This window comes from Ovis aries, chromosome 13 (assembly GCF_016772045.2).
Source record: "Ovis aries strain OAR_USU_Benz2616 breed Rambouillet chromosome 13, ARS-UI_Ramb_v3.0, whole genome shotgun sequence".
NCBI classification, from domain to species: Eukaryota; Metazoa; Chordata; class Mammalia; order Artiodactyla; family Bovidae; genus Ovis; species Ovis aries.
In genome coordinates, this window is record NC_056066.1 from 3278254 (window position 1) to 3302933 (window position 24680).

The window sequence follows — 24680 nt, forward strand, 5'->3', positions numbered from 1 at the left end:
ATGGAGGCAACCTAAGTGTCCACTGATAGATGAATGAATAATCTCAGCCATAAAAGGAAATGAAATCTTGTCATTTGTGGCCACATTTATGGACATAGAGGGTATTACACAAAGTGAAATGTCATACAGGCACAGACAAATACTGTATGTAGAATCTAAAATAGCAAGTAAACAAATAAAACACAAACAGACTCAAAAATACAGAGAACAAACTGGTGACATTCAGAAGGAAGAGGAGTGGGAAGGTAGACAAAATAGGGGAAGGAGGATTAAGAGGTGCAAACAGTTATAAAATAAGTAAGTCATGGGGATGTAATACATAACATAGGGAATATAGTCCAAAGTATTATAATAACCAAGTTTGGGGACATATGGTAACTAGAGTTATTGTGGTGATCATTTACTAGTATGTAAAAATATACTAATTAGTATATAAAAATTACTATATACTATTAATTAGTATATACTAATTAGTATATAAAAAATCCCTATGCTATACCCTGAAACTAATGTTAAGTCAATTATGCATCAACAAAATTTTTTAAATAAAGTAAAATCAGGCATTTTAGTGTTTATCCTTCTCCAAAGTAACCATCTTTAAATATTTCAGTTATAAGTTCTTCTTACTGTTTATAACCTCAATGTTAAGTGATATAATTCTATTTCTTAATTTACCAACTTTAAATGATATTTATTAATCCTTTCTTATTAAAGGTTAGAACATGATCTAATTGGCCCTTTCTCCCTTATTCCAACACCTAAACTTTGTTACTTCTGTTAATTTTTGGCTTTCTGCTGATTAATTTTACATATAACTCAATATATAATCATATAATATGATTACCTTTTCTTTTTTTAAAATTTTAATCAGAGGGTAATTACTTTACAACATTGTGCTGACTTCTGCCACATAACAGTGTGGGTCAAGTACATGTGTTACCCCCCCTCCTGAATCTTCCCCCAACGCCTCACCCCTTCCCACCCCTCTAAGTTGTCACAGAGCACTAGGCTGAGCTGCCTGAACCTGGACAGCAGCTCCCACTGGCCATTTTAGATAGGACGGAAAATATGCCAGTGCTCCTCTCTCAATTTGTGCCAACCTCTCCTTTACTCTCTGTGCCCAGAGTCCATTCTCTGTGTCTGTGTCTCTATTCCTGACCTACAATTAGGTTCCTCAGTACCATTTTTCTAGATTCCGTAGATATGTCCTAATATACGAAATTTGGTTTTCCCTTTCTAACTCACTTCACTCTGTATTAACAGGGTCCAGGTTCATCCGCTTCACTAGAACTGACTTGAATGAATTTCTTTTTATGGTTAGTAATATTCCATTGTAACCATATGGACCACAACTTCTTTATCCATTCATCTGCCAGTGGCCATCTAGGTTGCTTCCATGTCCTAGTTATTATAAATAGTGCTGCTATGAACATTGGGGCACATATGTCTTTTTTAATTATGGTTTTCTCAGAGTATATGCCCAGTAGTAGAATTGCTGGGTCATGTGGCAGTTTTATTTCTACTTTTTAAGGAATCTCCATAGTGGCTGTGTCAATTATTATGTCTCCCTTGAGCATCCTAGGCATCCTAGGGGAGACATGAACCGCCTGCCTTCCCTAACTGTCATCTCGGCTTTGTCCCTAAACTTTATTTTTTTCTACTATCAGCTTTATTCTCTTAGAAGTGAAGTGAAGTAGCTCAGTCGTGTCCAACTCTTTGAGACCCCATGGACAGTAGCCTACCAGGCTCTGCCGTCCATGGGATTTTCCAGGCAAGAATACCAAATAAAATGTGATAAATTGGATCTTGTACATTAAATAAAATCTCTCCACCTTGTCTCTTCCTGTTGAAGCACCTCCTTTAACAGTCACATTCTGAAAGTTCTACCATCACTTTTTTATAATATTTAGATTCTGTTAGATAATTAAATCTTCTGTGCTTGATATACAACTTGATTATAAACTTTGAAAATTAATAAATAGCACTTAAGCATTATGATTATATAATTATTATCCATTACAGAACCAGGCAAAATACTATGTTTTTAAATATTCCTATGGCACTAAATTGTCACCATAATAACAAGAAAATAAAGAGAAAGAACAAATGGAAAATATTTCCTTAAGCGCCATCAAAAAATTCTCAAATTTTTTTTATATTTGAACTAAAAATCTAACTTGTAGTTTTGCTTTTCATGGTATTTTTAAATAGGGTTTTTTTAATTTTTACTGCTCTTAGAAGAAAGCTGTGGAAAATTCTTAAAGAGATGGGAATACTAGAACAACTTATCTGTCTCCTGAGAAACTTGTGTGAGGGTCAAGGAGCAAGAGTTAGAATCAGACATGGAACAACTGATTGGTTCAAAACTGGGGAAAGGAGTCCAACAAGGCTGTATATTGTCTTCCTGCTTATTTAACTCATATGTGGAGTACATCATGTGAAATGCTGGGCTGGAAGACTCACAAGCTGGAATCAAGATTGCCAGGAGAAATTTCATCAAATATGCAGATGATATCACATTAATAGCAGAAAGTGAAGAGGAACTGAAGAGCCTCTTGATGAGGGTGAAAAGCAGAGTGAAAAAGCTTGCCCAAAACTCAACATTCAAAAAACTAAAATCATGACATCCAGTCCTATCACTTAATGGCGAATAGACGTGGAAAAAATAGAAACAGTGGCAGATTTTATTTTCCTGGGCTCCAAAATTACTATGAACAGTGACTGCCACCATGAAATTAAAAGACACTTGCTCCATGGAAGAAAAGCTATGACAAACCTAGACAGTTTATTCAAAAACAGAGACATTATTTTGCCAACAAAGGTCCATCTAGTCAAAGCTATTGTTTTTCCAGTAATCATGTACGGGTGTGAGATTTGGACCATAAAGAAGGCTGACCACCAAAGAACTGATGCTTTTGAGCTGTAATGCCAGAGAAGACTCTTGAGAGTCCTTGGACAGTAAGGAGGTCAAACTAGTCAGTCCTAAAGGAAATCAACCCTGAATATTCATTGGAAGGACTAGATGCTGAAGCTGAAGCTCCAATACTTTCTTTGGCCCCCTGGTGCAGAGTTGACTCACTGGAAAAGACCCTGATGCTGGGAAAGATAGAAGGCATGTGGAGAAGAGGGCAGCAGAGAATGAGATGGTTGGATGGCATCACTGAATCAATGGACATGAGTTAGAGCAAATTCTTGGAGAGAGTGAAGAGCAGGGGAGCCTGGTGTGCTGCAGTCCATGGGGTCACAAAGAGCTGGACATGACTTAATGGCTGAACAACAACAACAATGCCATTGTCAGACCAATACCATAATCATCCACCTTTTAAATTATACTATTTGTTACATATAATTTGCACTGATTTATTTCTATACTTGCTTCCTAGCTTTGATAGTAAGAAAAAAACTCAATATTAGTTCTAATATTTCTTAAATCTTTAGTCTACCTGCATTTTGTGGCTTCCTTTGCAAATATATTTTATTAGGGTACAATGCTGTGAAGTTGTTTTTCACAGAAAGAACACAAGTAAACTTCCTGATGTTGTGTATATCCGGAAAGGTCTTTATTTCACCCTTTATTGTTTACGAACACTTTGGCTTGGTATAGACTTACTGACTAAATTTTATCTTTCTTCCAACATTTGAAGACTTATCCCATTGACCCTACCTTCTGGATTCACTGATGAGAAGCCTGATGTTGATGTGATTCATATTGCTTTGTAAACAACCATCCTTTTCTCCTCTACAGAACCTCTTAAAATCTTCCCAAGGAAAGTGGAAAATTATTAAAAAGAAACAACATATTCATTGCATGGTGCTAACTTGTCAGTGAACAATACTTACCTAGTCATATTAATGGCTAAGTGATTATATAAAGAAAACTCATGATATTGAAAGAATAGGGAGAGGAAAATCTAAGAGAGCTTGACTACCATTGATCATAACAGGAAGTCAAATGATATTCTATTTTATAAATCAAGAATTAATAGTGTTAGAGCCTTCCCTTAGCAGCTAAGAATCCGTCTTCCAGCTCAAAGGATGTGTGTTTAAACACTGGTTGGGGAACGAAGATCCCACACTGGGGGCGGGGTTGCAAGTAAGCCCACATAACGCAACTAGAGAAAGCCTGTGTGTGCAATGAATACCCAGTGCAGCCAAAATTTTAAAATTTTTAAAAAAGAGTTAACAATGTCTGCATATTATTTAGAAACAAAAAAATTTACCCAAAGGAAAAGCTAATGTCATTGACAATTGCTGCCTCTTGAAAATAAGATGTAGATAAATAAACAAATAGATAAAGTCAAGAGCAGAAAAGTGTTATAAAGAAAAATAATTCAGAGTAAAAAAATAAAGAATGATAGTAAATTGGAGATTAGCCAAGCTCAACGAGTTTGGATTATCAGAGAAGGTTCTTTTGAAAAAGTAGCAGTTGAGAAAGTGAGACACGAGTGGGAGCAAGTGTTTTGGGTAGTGTTTTGGGTAAAGTTAACAGCAAAGGCAAAGGTCCTGAGGTGGGAGTGAGTGTGATTGTACAGTGAACACAACAAGGCCAATATGACTGCAATGAAGATAAGTGGAGAGAGAACACTGGGAAAGAAACTTAGAGAGCTGGCCAGGAACCTGATCTTACAGGTCAAGAGAAGAGCTCTGAGTGTGATAGGAACCATCAAACATTTTTGAGAAAGACTTGTCTTTGAAAAGTGCCACTGTGGTAGCTATGTAGAGAAATAGGGACTAGGAGACAGATTAGGAATCTACTTTTAATAATTCACTGAGTAATGATGGTGGCTTAAACTAAGACAGGATCTATGGAAAGCTGAGAAGCCACTGAATTTTTAAAATGTACTGACAAGAGAACATTTGCTTACGGGTTAGATGTACATGTGAAAGAGATGAGTGAAATAAGATTTTTCATCTTCTTTCTGAGAAAGTAGGTGAATGTAGTTGCCATTTATAACACAGGGGACAAAGTGAGAGGAGTCATTTTGGAGTTAAAAATCACAAATTCTTTATGCTAGGTTATAAATCCATATTTATGTTTTTATTTAAGCGCATGTGTGGAGTACAACTGGGATTCGAGAAATAAATAGGACTAAACATGTAAAGATGAGAGCATTAATAGGTAAATGCTACTCGAGGTTCCACATGCTCTATGTGCTGTGTGCTAAGCTGCTTCAGTCGAGTCTGATTCTGTGCAATCCTGTGGACTGTAGACCTCCAGTCTCTTCTGTCCATGGGATTCTCTAGACAAGAATACTGGAATGGGTTGCCATTTCCTTCTGCAAGGGATCTTCCCAACCCAGGGGTCAAATCTGTGTCTCGTAAGAGTCCTGCATTGGCAGGGAGGTTCTTTACCACTAGTACCACTTGTGAAGAATTGGATAAAATCACCAAGAAATGAGTGTATAGAGAGGAGAAAAGGTCTTGACCTGAGCCTAGAGAGTTGAGAAGATGAAGAAAAGCCAGAAAAGGAGAATACTAAGATGCATCTGCGTATTACTTTAGTAAACAAGACATCTTGTGATATTGTTAATTAAGCTCATAACTATGCTCATTTGTCTCAGCAATATTTTTGGAGGTATGTCTCCTTGTGAAAGGGCAACAAAAGCAAAATTAAACAAATGGAACTACATCAAACTAAACTACTTTTGCATAGCAAAGGAAACCATCAACAAAACAAAATGGCAGTCTACTGAAAGGGAGAAGATATTTGTATATGACATATCTGATAAGGGGTAAATATCCAAAATATATTTTTAAAAACTCATACGACTCAACATCAAAAAACAAACAATGCAACTAAAATTGGGCAGAGGACTTGAACAAACATGTTTTTTAAGAAGACATAGAGATGGCCAACAAGCACGTGAAAAATCACTAATCATCAGGGAAAAGCAAATCAAAACCACAGAGATATCATCTCACACCTGTTAGAATGGTTATTATCAAAAAAACAATAAATAGCAATATTGGCAAAGATTTGGAAAAAAGGGAACCCTATTTTTCTGTTGATGAAAATGCAAACTGGTAAAGCAACTATGGAAAACAGTATGACGTTTCCTCAAAAAATTAAAAATAAAACTACCATACAACCCATCAATTCCACTCTTGGATATTTTCCTGAATAAAATAAAAACAATAATTTGAAAAGATATATGCATCCCTATGTTCATAGTAGCATTATTTACAAAAACCAAGATATGGAAGCAACTGAAGTGTGTCCATTAATGGATAAATGAATGAAGAATGTATGATATACACATATATTAATATTTTGTACATATAAACAATGGAATATTACTCAGCCATTAAGAAATAAAATCTTATAATTTGCACCAACATGGCTAGACCTGAAGGGCATTTTGCCAAGCAAATAAATGATAGAAAGACAAATACTGTATGATTTCACTTATTTATGGACTCTAAAAACAAAAGAAATGAACAAACATAATAAAGCAGAAACAAATTCATAGATGCAGACAACAAACAGGTGGTTGTCAGAGGGAGGTGGGTGAAGGAGATTAAGAGGTACAAAGTTCCAGTTTCAAAATAAATGAGTCATGGGGATTATAATACAAAATACATGTATAGCATGAGGAATACAGTCAATAATATTGTAGTAACTTTGGTGACAGATGGTTACTAGACTTGTCATGATGATCATTGCTCAATGTATAGAAATACTGAATCACTATGTTATGTGCTTAGAACTAACATAGTAGTGTGGGTCAATTATACTTCAATTTTTAAAATGAAGAAGCTGAGAAAAAAACAGCTGAATAACTTGTCTAAAGTCACACAGTTGAGAGTAGAGCCAGGGTATAAGCACAGGCCATTTGGTTTGTGAGCCTCTACTCTGCTGCCTCAAGAAAGCCAGATTTTGGCCACTCTGGGGAATAAAATGCAAAAGGGGAAGTCTCACAGTGATTAGAGCCATCTGTGTATGAAAAGGCTTGCCTTTCTGAAACGGTGATGAGTCCCATACAACCGCAGGTGTTCAAGTACAAGTTGGACTACCACTTGGCCAAACTAATCAGAGTCTTACTATTCAAAGCATCATCCATGGATTAGCAGCAATGACACTACTTGGGGGCTTGATAGAATTTCAAGCTCCTCCTCAAGCCCACTGACTATCAAAGCTTAAGAAGCACTCTAGCACAGGATATTTATGAAGCGGAGTTATAATGCAGGGGTGAGAAGCATGGCTATACTGTCAGACAGGGCAAATCTCAGCTAAGCCAATTTCGAGCCATGTCACTTATTTGCCTCAGTTCAGTTTCTACATCTGAAATGGGCCAATAATTGTATTCCCATTGGGGTTGCTGTGAGAATTTAATGCACTTATACACGAGAGAGTCAATTCCTAGGCAGGTTGATAAGAAGTCTGGGGGTCCCTAAGGAGGAGAAAGGGGTCTGGGGCTCTCAAAGCAGAGATAGGGGTCTGGAATTCTCAAGGAGGAGGAAAGAACAAACGTCTTTTTTTTTTTTTTTCCCCTCTTTCTCTCTATACACTCCTTAGTCTTAGTCACATAAAACATTTAGAATTAAAGATTTTAAAATTTAAAAATAAAAACTAAAAAAAAAAAAAAAAAAAAAAAAAGACCTGAACTGATGATTACACACAAACAATTCAGTTTAAACTCTGTACTAAGGATTATATAACAGTTTCTCCTTTCTGAGAACATTCTGGTTAATCCTGTTATCTTAAAATGTAAATTATGGGAGTGGGTCTCCTAAGATCTTTACAACCTTGAGACATTCTTTCGATTTAGACTGCAGCCATGAAATTAAAAGAAGCTTACTCCTTGGAAGAAAAGTTATGACCAACCTAGACAGCATATTCAAAAGCAGAGACATTACTTTGCTGACTAAGGTCCGTCTAGTCAAGGCTGTGGTTTTTCCTGTAGTCATGTATGGATGTGAAAGCTGGCCTGGGAAGAAGGCTGAGAGCCGAAGAATTGATGCTTTTGAACTGTGGTGTTGGAGAAGACTCTTGAGAGTCCCTTGGACTGCAAGGAGATCCAACCAGTCCATTCTGAAGGAGATCAGTCCTGGGATTTCTTTGGAAGGAATGATGCTAACGCTGAAACTCCAGGACTTTGGCCACCTCATGCGAAGAGTTGACTCATTGGAAAAGACTCTGATGCTGGGAGGGATTGGGGGCAGGAGAAGAAGGGGCCGACAGAGGATGAGATGGCTGGATGGCCTCACTGGCTCGATGGCCATGAGTCTGAGTGAACTCCGGGAGTTGGTGATGGACAAGGAGGCCTGGCGTGCTGCAATTCATGGGGTCACAAAGAGTAGGACATGACTGAGTGACTGAACTGAACAGTTCTATAACCACCTTTTTTTTTTTTTTTTTAGTTTCTAATGATCCTGCATTTTTCTTTTCTTTTTTTTTTAATTTTTAATTTTTTAAATTTTAAAATCTTTAAATCTTACATGCGTTCCCAAACATGAACCCCCTCCCACCTCCCTCCCCACAACATCTCTCTGGGTCATCCCCATGCACCAGCCCCAAGCATGCTGCACCCTACGTCAGACATGGACTGGCGATTCAATTCTTACATGATAGTATACATGTTTAAAATGCATTTTAAAACCTGGGATAAGTTTAATCCCCAAAGTTTAAAAAAGACACTCCTGATCTTCTTCTGTGATGCTGAATTGCCACAGTATCTTTTGAAAGATGGGGAACATTAACTTGCTGCTGAAGGGTCTCAATAACAATACTGTTTCACAATTAGGTCGATTCTGTAGAAAACAAGGGAAATGGGTAAAAGTGCCATATGTGTTGCTCTATCTCTCTGCGAGACATGCCAGACTTGTGTTCTAGGGGTGTGGATTTGGGTATGAAACCTTCAGCTCCCTCCTGTCCTTACTTTGCCCCTGTATCTCAGATTCCCAACTGAGCAGGATGAGAATCAGGGCATGCTTCCTGGAGGAGTTGCCTCAAGTCTAGGTAGAAATTCAACGTCCCAATTGTGGTTGAGACTATCTAGAGGATCCGAAAGGTACATGGAAGGCTTTATAGGACTAACTTTACTTTGTGGTGCTACTTGGAGAGATGTAACACATGTCTTGGGACAGACACTGATTCCTGACTCAAAAACTTGAGTTTTGAGGGAAGCTACTACTTTTGGAGATGAATGGTTTGAACATGAAACAAGGGGAAATAGACCTCCTTCCTACTGGGAGCCAAGCGGTTCCATAACAAAACCGCTTTACTGGATGTATTCTTAAAGCACACACTAAGACTTTAAACTATGCTAACTTGGCTGACATAGAACAGGAGGGAAGGAAACTCCTGGTAAATTCCTAGATAGACTATGGGAGGCTCTCCACAAGTTTACTGTAATTGATTTCAACTTTCTCACTCACTCAGCACCAGATATCTGCCATAAGTTACTAAAACAGGCGTTCAGACCAAATCAGTCTCTAGAAAAACTGTTACAGCAGACAATATATTATAGTAGAGAATATGAGAAGAATAAATCAAAGAAGAGGCCCAGGCTCTAGTGATGGTTGTGAAAACTGCTAAGAATCAGCCTGAAGAGAAAAATGCCCAGAGGGACCCAGGTGAAAAGGGACAGACCTGTTATTACATGGAAAGGAGGGGCACCTCAAGTGAGCTTGCCCTCAGGCACCAAAGCCGCTCCCAGTTCCATGTCCAGTCTGCAAAGGACCACACTGGAGAAGAGACAGCCCTCTGAGGCCTAGGTCCCAGAGGTTGGGCTCTCAGGACAATCAGTACTGAAGGTGCCCAGGGGTCCCCACACAAGCACCTGTTCTAATAAAATCTGAGGAACCCCAGGTGTTAATAATGGTGGGGGGGGGGGCGGGGGGCAATCCAGTCAATTTCCTTTTGGACACTGGGGCAACTTTCTGTGTCCTCCTGAAGCCCGGGCCCACTTTCCTCCTGATCCACTACTGTAATGCGATCTCTGTATGAGCCAAGTGTTATTATTCCAATCATCCTTTAAGCTGCAACTGGGACTCTGTGCTATTTTCTCACGAGTTTCTATTTGTGCCAGTCTCCCTCACCCCTTCTGGGGAGAGATATACTGAACAAGGTCTAGGCCTCTGTTTTCATGAATATGGAGCCTGCTCTTTCTCTCCCATTAATCTAACAAAATGTAAATCCTAGAGTGTGGGCTGATGGAAAAACTATGGGTTGAGCACAAAATGCTGTCCCTGTCATCATTAAGCTCAATAACTCTCACCTATTTTCACATCAAAAGCAGTATCCACTAAAGCCTGAGGTTAATGAATGGGCAAAATATTACTGTACTGACTTCTCATGATGTAAGCGGGAGCTTAAACTCGAAAATTCAGAGCAACAGTACTCTACCTTTAAAGCTCCTGTAACTCAAGGAGTGTCAAAAGCTCTAGGAATAGAATATCACACTGTTCCTGGGGACCCCAATCTTCAGAAAAAGTTGAAAAGGCTAATGACATTATTAAGAGGCATCTGCATAAGCTAACTCAGGAAGCACAAGACAGTTGGTTTAAAGTTTGACCCATAGCTTTAATGAGGCCTGAACTGCCCCTAAGAAGAAGGGACTGTCTCTATAGCAGACTGATTTTGTGCACAGATATTGTCATAGATCCTGAAGTCTTAGAATTAACTATGTGACTCAGCTTTTAGCTTTTCAACCTTCTCATCAATTGAAGGCTTCCCATGGTGGGTTTCTCCATTCAAGAAAAGGACTTTCTTCAACTCTGAGAATACCTTCACCAACAACAATCATATGTGACGCCTCTTCTTGATCTGATGACATCTAACAATCTTAAGATGGAATGATGTAACTATGGAAATAATGTGATTTTTAATTTTGATTATGTTTTAACTTGGTTTAATGACTCTTTTGCCTTACATCTGTAACTGTACAATGGGGTTTGTTTCTAACTGTCTGAAGGCTTTTAAGTTACAAATGGTTGTCCAGGCTCCTAGAAGTGCCACAACCTCCTCCAACTATTACCTGGGGCTCCTGGATCAGAGGCCCTCAATATGAGGGTCAGGAGAATATGCTGCCTCAACAATTGAGGGACAATGCCTCTCAATACCAGGAAGTAGTTATGGAATGAAAATGATGCCCCTTTCCCTGGCAACATAATTCTCCTAAAAGAAAAGAGGGGAATGAGAGAGTCAATTCCTAGGCAGATTGATAAGAAGTCTGGGGTCCCCAGGGAGGAGAAAGGGGTCCAGAGCCCTCGAGAAGGAGAAAGGGGTCTGGAATTCTCGAGGAGGAGGAAAAGACAAACATCTTTTTCTCTCTCTCTCTCTCTCTCTCTACATTCCTTAGTCTTATTCACATAAAATGTTTCTTTCTTTAAGCCTGGAACAGATGATTACACAACAAACAACTCAGTTTAAACTCTGTACATATAACAACAGTGTATCCTGCTTCAGGACAGTTTCTCCTTCCTGAAAACATTCTGGCTAATCCTGTTATCTTACAATGTAAATTATGACAGTGGGTCTCCTCAGATCTTGACAACCTTGAGACATTCTTATGATTTATTTAACAACTAATTTAAAAAGTATAGAACTCCCTTGTTTAGACTAGTGAGGGGGGCACTCTCCACCCCTCTTCTGATGTCTGTATAAGAAGCATTCTCTGTCCCCTTTCATACCTTAATAAAGCTCTGCTACACAAAAGCTCTTCAGTGATCAAGCCTGGTCCCTGTTTCCGAAGCTAAATCTTCTTCAGGGATCACAAATCCAACACTGTTCACCTTAAGCTATCATACATGCAAAGCACACATCACAATACCTAATAGCTAAGTACTCAATAATTGTAAATCACTAATAGGAATATGCATCAGACGTAAGACTAGACCAGATAAATACCTCCTTTATCCTCTTTAAAGAAAAGAGTTTTATAAAAAGGATTTAAGAGGAAAAGGGTGGGAGAAATCAATTGATGCATAAATATCTTCAGTTTGAAATGCCTTTGATTCTTCAGATGAAAGAGTATTCAGTAGGAAGCTAGGAATATGTTTCTGAAGATCATGAGAGAAGGTGGGATGTGGAATATAAAAGTGAAAGTGTTAGTTAGTTGTGTCTGACTCTTTGTGACCCCATGAACTGTAGCTCACCAGGCTCCTCTGGCCATGGAATTCTCTAGGCAAGAATACTGGAATTGGTTGCCATCTCCTCCTCCAGGGGATCTTCCCAACCCAGGAATCAAAACAGTGCGTCCTGCATTGCAGGTGGATTCTTTATCACCCGAGCAATCAGGGAAGCCCATACTTCAGAGAATTGTGGGAATAAAAAGAGATCACATGTGCGCCAGTGCTTTACAATTTGTACAAATGTGAACCATTCAATCTTCTCTTTGGCTTAGAGTATTAAACTGTTCGTGATGGAGAGTCAGGACATGCTCCATGGGTAAATGGAGCTCCCAGAGGGCTTGTGCAGGGCTCAGGGAAATGTCCAGCTTAATGTGTGGTGCACCACAATTTTACTGCTTCAAACCAAATGCTGTGGAGAATGAGCAGTCAGCAGAGAAGGTGGGGACAGGAGCAAGAGCATGATCGAGCACTTTAAGAAATGGAAAGAGTTGCACAAACCGTCAAGTGAAGCCAGAGGTCAAAAAGCAGTCCACTGGATATGAGCAAGAGGTCACTGATGCTATCTGCTGAGATATTAGAGTGCCTTGCCCAACCTGGTACCTGTTAGCTGGCAGAACTGCACTGCTTTTCATGGCCAATGCTAACAGAATGACCCCCAGATAGCCTTGCTCCATCCCAGCCATATCCTGAATTATTCAAACCAACCCATCCCCACCTGACTTTCACTGCCAGAGTCTCTGGCTCTTGAAATCAATTCTTATTGAAGATCTCACATCATCCCCTCAAAAACAGTAGCTGACACTTGATATTGATATTCTGTTCTGACTTCTGGCTGACTCTCTCCAGTATATTTTGAGTGTTTCTTCTGACCCAATTTTTACTTATGCTCCTTATTAGGTATTGATCTCTGAATTCCCTCCTGATTGTACTTGGCATTCTTTTCTTTGGACTGTATTTTTTCTGCTTATTCCAAGTAATCATCTTGCCAGCCTAGATCTTGTCTTGAAATTCAGCCCAAACAAACCTATGGTCAGTGATCCATAGACTATCCCATTACCAGCATGCTTGCATGCTAAGTTGCTTCAGTCATGTCCAACTCTTTGTGACACTATGGACTGTAGTCCTCTAGGCTCCTATGTCCGTGGGATTCTCCAGGCAAGAATACTGGAGTGGGACATTTCTCTGAGAGTGTCTTTGGATGAAATTAACATTTAAATCAATAAACTGATGAAGCAGATTGCCCTCCCTAACGTGGTGAGCCTCATCCAATCAGCTAAAGCCCTGAGTAGAACAAAAAGGCTGATTCTCCCCCAAGTAACAGAATCTCTCTTGCCTGGCTTCCTTTAAACTGGGACACTGGCTTTTCCTTGTCTTCAGATTCAAACTGAAGCAATGGTTCTCCATGAATCTTGGAGATTCTCCATGAATCACCATCATTGGCTTGGTGTCTTTGATCTCCAGCTTGTTGACTCACCCCACCCTGCAGGTCTTGAGACTCATCAGCCTCTATCATCATGTGAGCCAAATCCTTACAGTAAATGTCTTTGCATATATATATATATATATATATATATATATATATATATACACAGACACACACATACATACATATACACATACTTATACGCACACATACATATTAGAGAACAAGAAGGGGGAGGGTAGTATGGGGGAGAGAGAATGTATGTCTCTCTATATATATTCATTATCCATTGGTTCTGTTTCTCTGGAGAGATACAGATGGAGTAAGTTCAATGGGGCTGGCAGAGTCTGTACGAAAGCACAGTGATTCCAGTCTATAGTAAAGCACAAATTCCAGCTGTATCATTTATTAGCTATGGTTAGATTACTTAGCCTCTCTAATCCTCAATTCCCCACTCTGTTTTACTAAAATCCCAGTCCATTCCAGTGTCAAGCATATGGCAGGTAAACGTTGAGTAAATGAATGAACCAATGCAGGTGAAGAAACCAGAGTCACTAATTGATACATATTTCATTAGCAGCTAATGAAAAAAATCAACCCTTCATATTAAAGCAGAGTTATGTCACTACTTAAAGGAAAAGTTTAAAGTCTCATCAAACTGAGAGGTTTACTTAATCATTACTTCACAATTTACAATTTCCTTTTGAGTTGGTTATAATTTTTGTCCCCATTTTACCTATGAGAGGACCAAGGTACAGAGAGGTTACAGACCTAATAAAACTCCTGAAAGACTTACTAAAGGAATATTGGGATCGCTTTCAAATAGTCCTTTGAAAGTTTGCTAATTTTGGCTACTATTTTCTCCTTCCTTTTGTCCCTGTCACAGGGTTCTTCCTCCCTGCTTGACCACCTTCATATCTCAGTATGGGAGAGGGTCCTAGGATGCATTCATGTACAAAAGAGACCCTATAATTTCGATGCATTAAGGACTAGGAGTTTGGAAGCACTCACCATCTGTCTGCTAAGTACTTCTCCTTCCATCCTACAATGTTGTTCTTAGTAAGGAATGAGGTGTTATTTGAAATTATGAGGTGCAGTCTTACTTTTTTTTTTTCCAACACAGCAACCCAGAAACAGAAACCAATATCTTTAGTCCTCCGTCTACCTCTTACAAGATATGTCTCTGCCTCAGAGGTTTCAGGGCACAATGAGTTTAGATTTAGAGTATTTACGTTTTCCCCAGGTACTATTAAATCACTGTCTATAAGTGGGGTGGGGTTGGGGTCAGAGCTGGAAAAATCTATAAAGAGAAAGCGGCAAGTAAGCCACATGGAAAGGAAACCAAGGAATTAAAATGGTTGGTCTGTCACATTGTATATTCTTGTGCACTCACGATATTTTGAAATATTGTTCATGGGTATGATCTTGGAGAAGAGGGTTCTGAGCTGGGCTAGTTCTAAACTACTTGCAAACTGACTTTGGAAAGACCTTATAACATGTTATTAAACAATAATTATTGTTTGTGAGAGACAGTGAGAGTGACGTCGCTCAGTCGTGTCTGACTCTTTTCAACTCCATGGACTGTAGCCCACCAGGCTCTTCTGTCCATGGAATTTTCCAAGCAAGAGTACTGGAGTGGGTTGCCATTTCCTTCTCCAGGGGATCTTCCCAAGCCAGCAATCAAACCCAGGTCTCCCACATTGCAGGCAGACATTTTACCATCTGAGCTACCAGGGAAGTTTGTATCTTGTACCTTACCTGGGAGATATAAACTAAATATCTTACATCTGGAGTTACTGCAAACCAGGATACTTTGGCGCATGATGTACCAGAAAAAGCTTTCAGAGACTAAATTAGCATAGTGTAAATATCCATCCAGCAGAGCAGGTAATTTTCTCATTACTCATCAAATGAGCTCCTAAGCATTCATTACTCTACATGTTGGATCTTTGTAGAAATAACTCACAGGCAGCTGAATCATTTCAGAGCAAATTTCCCATCACTTTCCTTCTCTGTATGGCTTAGGCCTTTATGGATCCTGAATAACATAAATATGCTGGTTCCCTACTGGCAAGGATGACTATGGATTTTATTTTAAATCAAGCAAGGAGAAAACCCTAGGGGGGAAATCTCATTATATTAAAATGCATTTAGAGATGTCTGGTTTTCCTGAACAGACTTATATTTATCCAATGTCTATGTTTTCCAAATTTATTCTTTTCTCAGAACAAAATGAAGAGCATCTCAAATAGCATCATTTTTAACAGAAGCACAAGAGAATGAGAAATGCTGCCTTCACCCAGCATAATCCTGTAGAGCTTGAGGTATTTTCTGTGATGCTTTGAATCAGTCTGACTCTCTCCTCTACTGTGTAATTTTTAAAGATGTCAGTGTGGGGCATCAGCAGCTGAAAATTCAGAATACCAAGCCAGTCCTCCCCTGTGACTGCCACAGAGCCGTCGCCCGCAGGATAAGCCTTCATCACTGACGTAGGTACTTTTCCAGTTTTACTATTTTTTAATCTGGAAAATCCCCTACCTCCTCCATTCCTGCACAAAACTTTCTGCCTGAATGACTTTCAGACTGAGGGCCATACACATATTCTGCTTCTTTCCACTTCAGGCTCCCCAACCCCTCAACTTTTATGGGCTAAAAAAAAAGTCACATTTAGAGGAAAACAATTCTGATCATAAAGTGTTTTGCTGTGATATCAGTGCATTCGCCTTCACTTCCCCCAGCCCATTCCAGGTTGCTCTACGACGGTGATAGTTGTAACTAGGAGCTTCATTGTCAAGTTTCTGAGGACCAAGCAGATTCTCTTCTTCTTAACTGTACAAGAATATTAAATGTTTAATGAAGTAAACACATTTCAGCAACACGTCCTGTTTTCAGAATCCAGCTTATTTGTTAATTATTATTGAAAACATTAATATTTCAAAATACCCTTTGGTCAAGAAGTCTTTAAAGAGACTAGAACATCCACTTATTTCAATTAAAGGTATTACTTATTGAATTCTTACAGTTCTGTTCGGCATAAATGATCCCTTCACAACTCTGCTTCTCTCCTTTGTTTCCTGGGATTCGTTCTCTCTCTCTCTCCTTGTGCATTAAAAACCTAAGCTGGCTCTCATGCCTCAGAGCGGGGTTGTGTGTTGCGGGGGTTGGGAGTAGAAGTTATACGTTGTCCCCCACCCAGCCCCCAGACAAGGATTTTCCATCGCCTAAAAGGAGCCGTCAAATTTTAACACTGCGAGGCACGACTTCTAATCTCATTCTTCCCGGAAAAGTACAAACAGTTCCTCAACCGAGGTCCCCCCTCCCACGCGCTCCCCAGCTTGCCCTCCCCGCGGAGAGCCCCGAGACAGCCTCCCCAACACCTATGAATCATCCGAGAGGCTGCCACCGCGGGACTATTTGCATATGCGCCCTCCACCACCCCTCCCCTTCTTGGCGCCTAAAGCACAAAACAAAGGACAAGATTATTGCTTTATGATTATTCTTTTTAATCTCTCCTATGACCAGCGCTACTAGCTTCTCTCGCCCACGTCTTGTTTTGAGCATCGCAAGGCCAGCTTCGTCTGGTACCCAGGGTTTGCGCACTGAATGAACCAGCAGAATTTTGTAGCGTCCCAGCATCCTTGAACCTGTAGCTGTTCCCATACTACCCGCTCCCCAGAAGCCTAGTCAATCCTATAAGGCATGTACGGCGCCTCTGTGGACTAAGAAGTTCAACATAAAACCCTAGGCTCCGATTGCAAATTCAATCCCAAACAGCGTCATCTATTTTGCCCTCCTCAAACAGCTCTCAACTCCAAGCCTTGAACTCAGCAAACCCACGCTGGTTGGGTTAACTACCTACCATTCCCTACCCTTTCCCCCAACTCCTTTGAAATCTCTGTGATGATTGCTCTGACGTACTTTAAAATAACGTGTACTAGTCTCTCTCCGCAACTGACCATATTAATGCGAACTCCAAGCCCTCGATGCTACTTTGATAAAATGAAGAAATCACTCATAAAAATAGCAACCCACGTAGCCTGACCATATATGGAGCTGGTGGGGGTTGACAGGGATGCCCCTTCGGACCAGCTTTTTTTTTAAAGCAAATTGCAACTGAAATCCCCCACCCCTTGCTCCTCCTCTGCCTTCCCCTTCCGTTTCATGACTCAACCAAAGACTCAACTCAGCAGGGGAAATTTTTTGTATATATATAATCGCATATAGTCCATGTATATAACACATACACATACATACACACACCTATACAAACAAAACAATATCAGAAGACCAGTCGAGAGATAAATGAATTTGCCCGTGCCTGGGTGTTAAAGTGGAATCATAAGAATAGTCCCGTTCGGGTGTTTATAAAAGACTAAAATACAAAGCTTTGCAGTAAAGCGAGCTGGGAGCTGAGTCAAGCGCTCAGTACCTCGCGGCTCCTCCCCTCCCACCCCCGCCCGCGTCCTCCCCCCGCCCTCCCCTCAACACTTCCTCCCCGCCCCTCCAGGAGATGGCTATTAAAAGCTGCTGACGTCAAAAGGGACGGCCATCTTTGATGAGGGCAGAGCTCACGTTGCATTGAAGACAAAACCTCGGGGAGGTCAGGCGCTGTCTTTCCTTCCCTCCCGGCTCCGCGGCTCCTCCACACTTGGAACCTGCAGGGGCCAGGCGAACACCACCCTCTGGAGAAGCCAAGGTAAGGAGACCCCTCCCCAGGTCGTGGATCTGGCACTGGCTGGCTGCATACCCAGAAGGGACCACAGCTGGGCAGACCAAGTGAGCTTGAGCAAATACAAGAATTTGTGCACCCAGGGTGCGGTATTCCATCTGTGTGCGTCCGGCTAGACTCTCGCCTAGGGCTTTATAAAGTATTTTCGAGGTGAGCTGCTTAGGGAAGGGGTGAATGGGGATAGTGCAGATGGAGCGATGGGGTGGAAGCGCAAGAATACGTACGGAATAACTTACTCTTTTGAAACAGTAGTGGGACCCTCTCTCTTCCATTTTGCGATGCAGTTTTCAGAGATGTTTAGGCTGCTGTTTTTATTCTCCCCCCACCCCCCCTTCTGTAGATGAAAACAAACCAACCCTGTCGTTCTGACCTTATTATCATGACTGCTGTCGTTAGGGCGCTGTTATCCAGGGAAAAATTAGGTAGAAGGCAGGGTGCGGGCGCTGGGAGGCGAAAGAAAGGGGAGTTCCCGCCCCGGGCAAGCTGAGCTGCAGCCGCCACAGCAGCCTCCATGCCCCACAGACTTGATTTATGCCGCCTGCTCCACGTCAACAGCAGGCTGGCGGAAGGCGGGCGGGTAGTGCTGGGTGGGAGGGCTCTGCGGAAGACTGGCGGGGGCGGGGGCTCGGGCTCGCCTCCGGGACTGCGGCGGCCCGCGCTCAGCACCCTGGACAGCAACATCGGGGGACTGCGTTGGCGCCCGCCACCTTTCAGCACCGCGGATAGCGGTCCGGCCACAGCGCCGCATCTACCTGCGGCAGAGACGCCTGGCCAGGGCTAGTTTCAGGCCAAACTGCTTCTCTGAGACTCCGATCTCTCGGATATCCCTAATAGAGCAGGCATAGTAGGTTAAAAGGGAAAAATAAATCCTTCCTACCGGACCCCTCTGCAGGCAATTACCAGTTCCCATGCTTAGCTCCTGTATAGCTTCAGAAAAAAGTCTACTTATGGAAATTTTCTGTGTTACTCTCTCCCTCTCCTTACCCCCCCGCCTTTTTAAGGTAGAAAACAAACACATTTTTAAAGATCTGTACTTATCTTCCAGTAGGAAATCAGGGGTTTTATTTATTGACACAAAATAGATCTGTCTACAGATCCTAGGTGGTCATGGATAAGGGTATATATGAAGATGGCAACACGATCTCTTTATAGGAGTGTTATATCTTTTGACATATATCTATTTGATAAAAAAAAATATGGGGGTAATTGAACTAAGCGAAATCAACTTCAATAATGAATCCCTCTTCCTCTTCTTTATCTTTGTAATTAGGCATGAACAGAAGCACATACCCATAAAAATACATCTGTAAGAAATATTATGGGTCTTTCAGGGTGTAGATTTAACCTCTTTGGCCATGATTTCAGAATGAGAGGAAGTGTTTCCTATGGACATTGGTTATCTCAGGATAATTTTCTGATTTTGACAACATTAAGACTGGTTTTCCTCCGGAGAATCCAACCGTGCCCTTCAGTGTGATGCAGATGGAAGGACCATAGTGTTAGACTGAAACTGGACTCTGACCTAAAGATCTACTGTAATTTCCTTTACAGCACTGCGGGATTTTGCTGAGGCAGTGATAAGTACTTTAACTATTTTCTACTCTGACATTTTGAGCCTCTGAGTGAACAAAAATTGTTACAGGGATATTTCCAGCCATTTGGCATAGACAAAAATCAATATAAAATGACCAGGAACAAAACTGTGCTCGCTGAGTAGTTGTTAAATAAGAGTAACAGCATCATGTGTAAGAATGTAGATACCACATATTAAATAAACGTTAGCATGATCCCTTGAAAAGCCTTAAAATAAGATCTTATATTGGGGCTAGTCATTAAGTCCAGTCATTTATATGCTAGAGGTGCTCAAATGCCCTATCCACATAGAGAAAGTATTTTTCATTCCTGGCTATTTATTTACTACTGTTCTACAGTTTTTTATGGATAACTATGTGGTTCCATGTAAGTATATATTCAACTGTTGTTGGATACAAATGTAAAATTGTTATTGAAGTGTATGTAACTGCATAGATGAATTTTATAACTCTGCAGTCTACAGATGAAATAAACAACTGTGTTTTAGTGATGGGAGGAGGGGAGACAAGATGGCTAGGAGTCTTTAAAAATGCTTTGACTCCATGCTGCATGTCCAGACAGCTCTCTGCGTAGTTGCGACAAATGAAAAAGCTCAACGCTTCCGGAATTACGTGCTTGGTCATTAGTAATTACTGCTGGGTTTGTTTGTAGTGGAAGACTGGGACGGTGGGGCAGAGGTAGAGGACTGCAGTGAAGCTGGCAAAGGGCACAGATCTGGGAGGAAGTGTTGATGTGCACAATTATGGAGCTAATGGCTTACTGAGAAGTTAAACAGAAATGTAATTGAAACATGAATTTTAACATTTACATTATTGATAAGCTTCAGGGAAAAAAATCGAGATATTTCCTATCTTAAGTTTTAAATTTAAAAAATCCAGGGCAATACAGTGAGAAGAGGCAGAAGCAGATGGATGTAAAGACTTGCCAAGAAACATTAACACAGACCTTCTGATGGCCCCTGCCTGTTTGCTCGCTGGAATTTTCTGCTTTACCACCTTGGCATTCAGAACACGAAACAATTTGTAATCTTATTAACCTCTCCATGGTAAAATCTCCCAAGAATTCACTATCTTATTTTCACTTTGTTAGACATGCATGACCACACATGCACAAACACAGTACAAACTGCCCCTGAATTAGATTATATAAAGACACTTCTGAAGTCTTAAGTCTTGACCATCAACCAGAAGACTGAGGTGTCTGCCAGTAGCACCTCCTCTTGCAGCAGGCAGCCTTCAGCAGATCGTGTAGGTGTTGGCAATCAGGAGAAGTGAGAGATAATTTGAGAGAGAAGTTGAGAAAGAAGATATGAAGGATTAAAAATACATGAATCTGCTTTTTATATGATGCACTATGAATAAACCTTTTCTCACATCATGGAACTGATTTACAGCTCTATAAAGGGAAGAAAATTGGTGTTTTCAGCCTCAGTGCTAGATACATTTCTGCAATGTCATCCCTTATCAGCAGAGACAAACCTGATTGAAAGATATTGATCAATCAGTGAGCAGCAGATGCATAAATGAACCCCACTGAAGATATAAAATCTCATGCTTAAATGGTTTTTGACCTCAAGAAGTTTAACATCTAGTATTCTTAATGAAAACAATAAACACCAAACATTTGTAAATAATACCAGAAAGAAAATACAATAAAACAGTAGAAGGAAAATCATGAGGGAGTATATAATTATTTGCTAAGTCAATGTGACCAAAAGTAAGGAATGAAAATTCTTAGGGCAATATTTCATTGGACTAGAATGGTTTGACAGAAGAAACAGAACCTGAGCTGGCCTTTGGAGGTTGGAGAGAGGTGGAGGGAAGTCTGCCAAGTAAAAGTTACAGCATAGGTAGGACTACAAGTTAAACACGCTCAAGTTATGCTCAGCAAACCCTAAAAATGCCCATCCATTTGGGTGGAGTGGGAAGCTTGTAAAGGGGAATATGCTAGAACAGTGAGTTAGAGCCATCTATGAAAGGCTTTGAATGCTACACTGAGGAATTAGTGCTTTATCCTTTGAAGATGATTTCTGAGCAGAAGCTGATGTACAAAGTAGCCATGTCTTTTTTTAGCATTTTGGAATTGTTGTTGACTGAATGGAACTAAATTTGCATTCTCTCATGAATAGACAGTGGCAAAGTATTATCATAAAGGATGATAAATTTAAAAAATAATAACCAGTCCTCATTTAGTCATCTGTTAAGATCACCCTGCATGGAGGGAATATTCTCAGATATAGAGAATGGGCTTGTAGGAGAAGGAGAGAATGGGACAAATGTATATATACACTACCATGTATATACATATATATACTACCCTGTGTAAAATGGATAGCCGGGAAGTGGCTGTGTAATGCAGGGGGCCTGCCTGGTGCTCTGGGAGGGCCTAGCGTGCTGGGATGGGAGGAGGGGAGGGAGGCTCAAGGGGAAGGGGAAATATGTGTAATGATGGCTGATTTGCACTGTTGTACAGCAGAAGCCAACAGAATACTGTAAAGCAGTTTTCCTCCAATAAAAAAATAAAGGAAACCAGATATCTCAAAAAATAATACATTTTAAGAAAGATCATCCTGCAGTATACACATGGGCTTCTAAGTCCTACCCAGAAGTTAATTGTAAGTTTCAAATTTTAGTTATTGACTGGAACAAATTATTCAAGATGAATGTCTACCAAGAAGGTTCAGAATCGGGTCAGAAATCTGGGGATGAGAGGTATCCAGAAGGCACACTTGAATAATAAACATGTGGAACACTCTTGTGGACTCTGAGTATTCTGCATTGTCAAATATACTAACTGGATAGATGGGGAAAGAGGCCAGATTTTCTATTCATGCTTCAGGCAGCATGACACACAGAACCAGTTCCCAGTGGCCAAAACTGGAGAAAAAAGAAAGGAAAGAAGGAATACAAGATGCTATGATGAAAGTTTGAAAAACTGAGGTAAGGTGGGTAGTATATCATATTTCTTTCCCTACCATCCTAGCATCCTAGCTGATTACTCTCACTCCAGGGCTTGCTTGAGGTCTGAGCTATACCCGTTTTGTTTTTAATCTTGTAGTTGCTACTCTCACAACAGAGCTTCACAATTCCAAATTCTGATGGAACTGCTGAACCCGAAATAGTCCGTGGCTTCATGTGGAAAAATAAATGGCAGTTGCAGACATAGATCTTGTTGCTATTTCAATTCTCGCTCAGAAGTGTCAAGGGACTATTCTCATCTGTTCTTCACCAAAACACTGGCAGGAGAGACATCCTTAGGATAACATGTTGATTTCCAAGTTGGCTCCCTGGGGCAAAATTGCAGATAGTGACGTTTGATGCTTTAGAAGGTCAGACTGATGGTTATTAAACTGAGTGCAGAGGGCCTTCCAAGTTATTAAATAGAAGGGAGGAGATAGGACAGAGCACTGAGGAAGCAGAACGTGGTGAGTGGAGACAGTTTTTTAAAAAGTAATCTTACAAGAGGAAAGAGGCTTCAGAGAAATTTCCAGAGAATGCTGTCTACACTTTGAACTCTTCAGAATTACTATCATTGCTGCTTGTTTGTACATAATTTTCTTCCCAAGGATCTCAAAGCACTTCGCCCAATATAAAACTCCAAGCAGTTTTCTAATGTCTAAATAAATGATAAACCATAGTCAGTTCATATATGATATTAGATAACATTTAGTAAGCCATAAATCTGAGAACAGAGATACCCAAAGCAGTGATTAATCAGAATAGGTCTGTGGGGGAGAACAGTGAACCTCTAATTCTAAAAGCTTTTACCTGTGCTAGCTCACTGAATCCTCATAACAGTCCTGTAATCAGGTACCATTATTTCCATTTTACAGAAGAGGAAACTGAGGCGAAGAAAGGCTAAATAACTTGCCTAACATTACAGAGCAGAGCCAGGTTTAAATGCAGTCCGTGTGATTTCAGAGTCTAAGCTATACACTCTGCGGCCTCTTGCAGCGTCTACATTTTTCATGTTGGAGAAATAGGGCACAGAATATCCATGATTTTTTGTTTGTTTGTTTGCAGTATCTTTCCCCTTTCAGTTTGACGGCAGAGCATGATGGCAAGGATGCTAGCTGCTCAGGAGCCAGGAGCTCTGGATTTAGACCCAAAGCAACTGCTTTTTATTTTCTTTAAATGAATCATTCAACCACTATTGAATGGTGGAACTGAGTTCCACTTGGAACTCAATTTCTCCATCTACTGAATGACAGAATTGAATGAATGCTTTCCAATATCCTTACCATATTAATGAAGTTAATGAAATCAGTGGTGAAAAGTCTAGGTGGGTGAGTCTGAGACTGTTTACCTGGTGGTCTCTGAGGTTACTGCCTAATACTACTTCAGTAACTGACCTGACTGCCTCTCTCAGTGTAAGATTAATTATATCCACCGCCCCTCTGCTCCTCAATGTTTCTCTCTCTTTTTTCCCCCTCAATAATTTCTTTGACATCATCTTTCTGAGGCCTTTCTGATCAGACTTAAGAAATCCTGACTTTTTTCTCAAAGCCCTAATCTGAGTCATCACTGCTTTGGGGGATCTCCCCTCCTTCTCAATCAGATTTATTGCTGTCTGGCACAGACTGTTTTATTCAACCTGCCTAAACTTTTTATAATTCCTCTTTCAACCCACCTAACTGTTTTTAAATTTTTCTTTCTAAACCCCCTTTTGATCATGACTTCTGCCTCATTTAAAGCAATTGATTAGCTGTTATATCCTCATTCTTCTTTCTTCTCCTACCTCTTAGAAAAGGGGAGACAGAAGCTTTTTATAGAGTCTGTGAGATCATAAGTACTTAAAAAGCAACATTTTCATATGAACTGAATTACATGATTTAAGTAGCCAGCTCAAAAACTAATAAAA

General features: G+C 40.4%; 1 protein-coding gene and 1 long non-coding RNA gene across 5 annotated transcripts in view; one reads left to right on the forward strand and one right to left on the reverse strand.

The window, feature by feature from the left end:
- The window catches only part of LOC105613179 (uncharacterized), a 142481-nt gene extending 123728 nt beyond the window's left edge, over nucleotides 1-18753 (reverse strand). For all 3 annotated transcript variants that reach the window (XR_009596006.1, XR_009596007.1, XR_009596005.1), the window contains exon 1: nucleotides 18598-18753. This is a non-coding gene — a long non-coding RNA (uncharacterized LOC105613179). The remainder of the gene's footprint in view (nucleotides 1-18597) is intronic.
- Nucleotides 18047-24680, forward strand: part of SNAP25 (synaptosome associated protein 25) — an 87542-nt gene continuing 80908 nt past the window's right edge. For both annotated transcript variants that reach the window (XM_004014155.5, XM_004014154.5), the window contains exon 1: nucleotides 18047-18194. The gene's annotated coding sequence lies outside the window, so the exon portion shown is untranslated. The remainder of the gene's footprint in view (nucleotides 18195-24680) is intronic.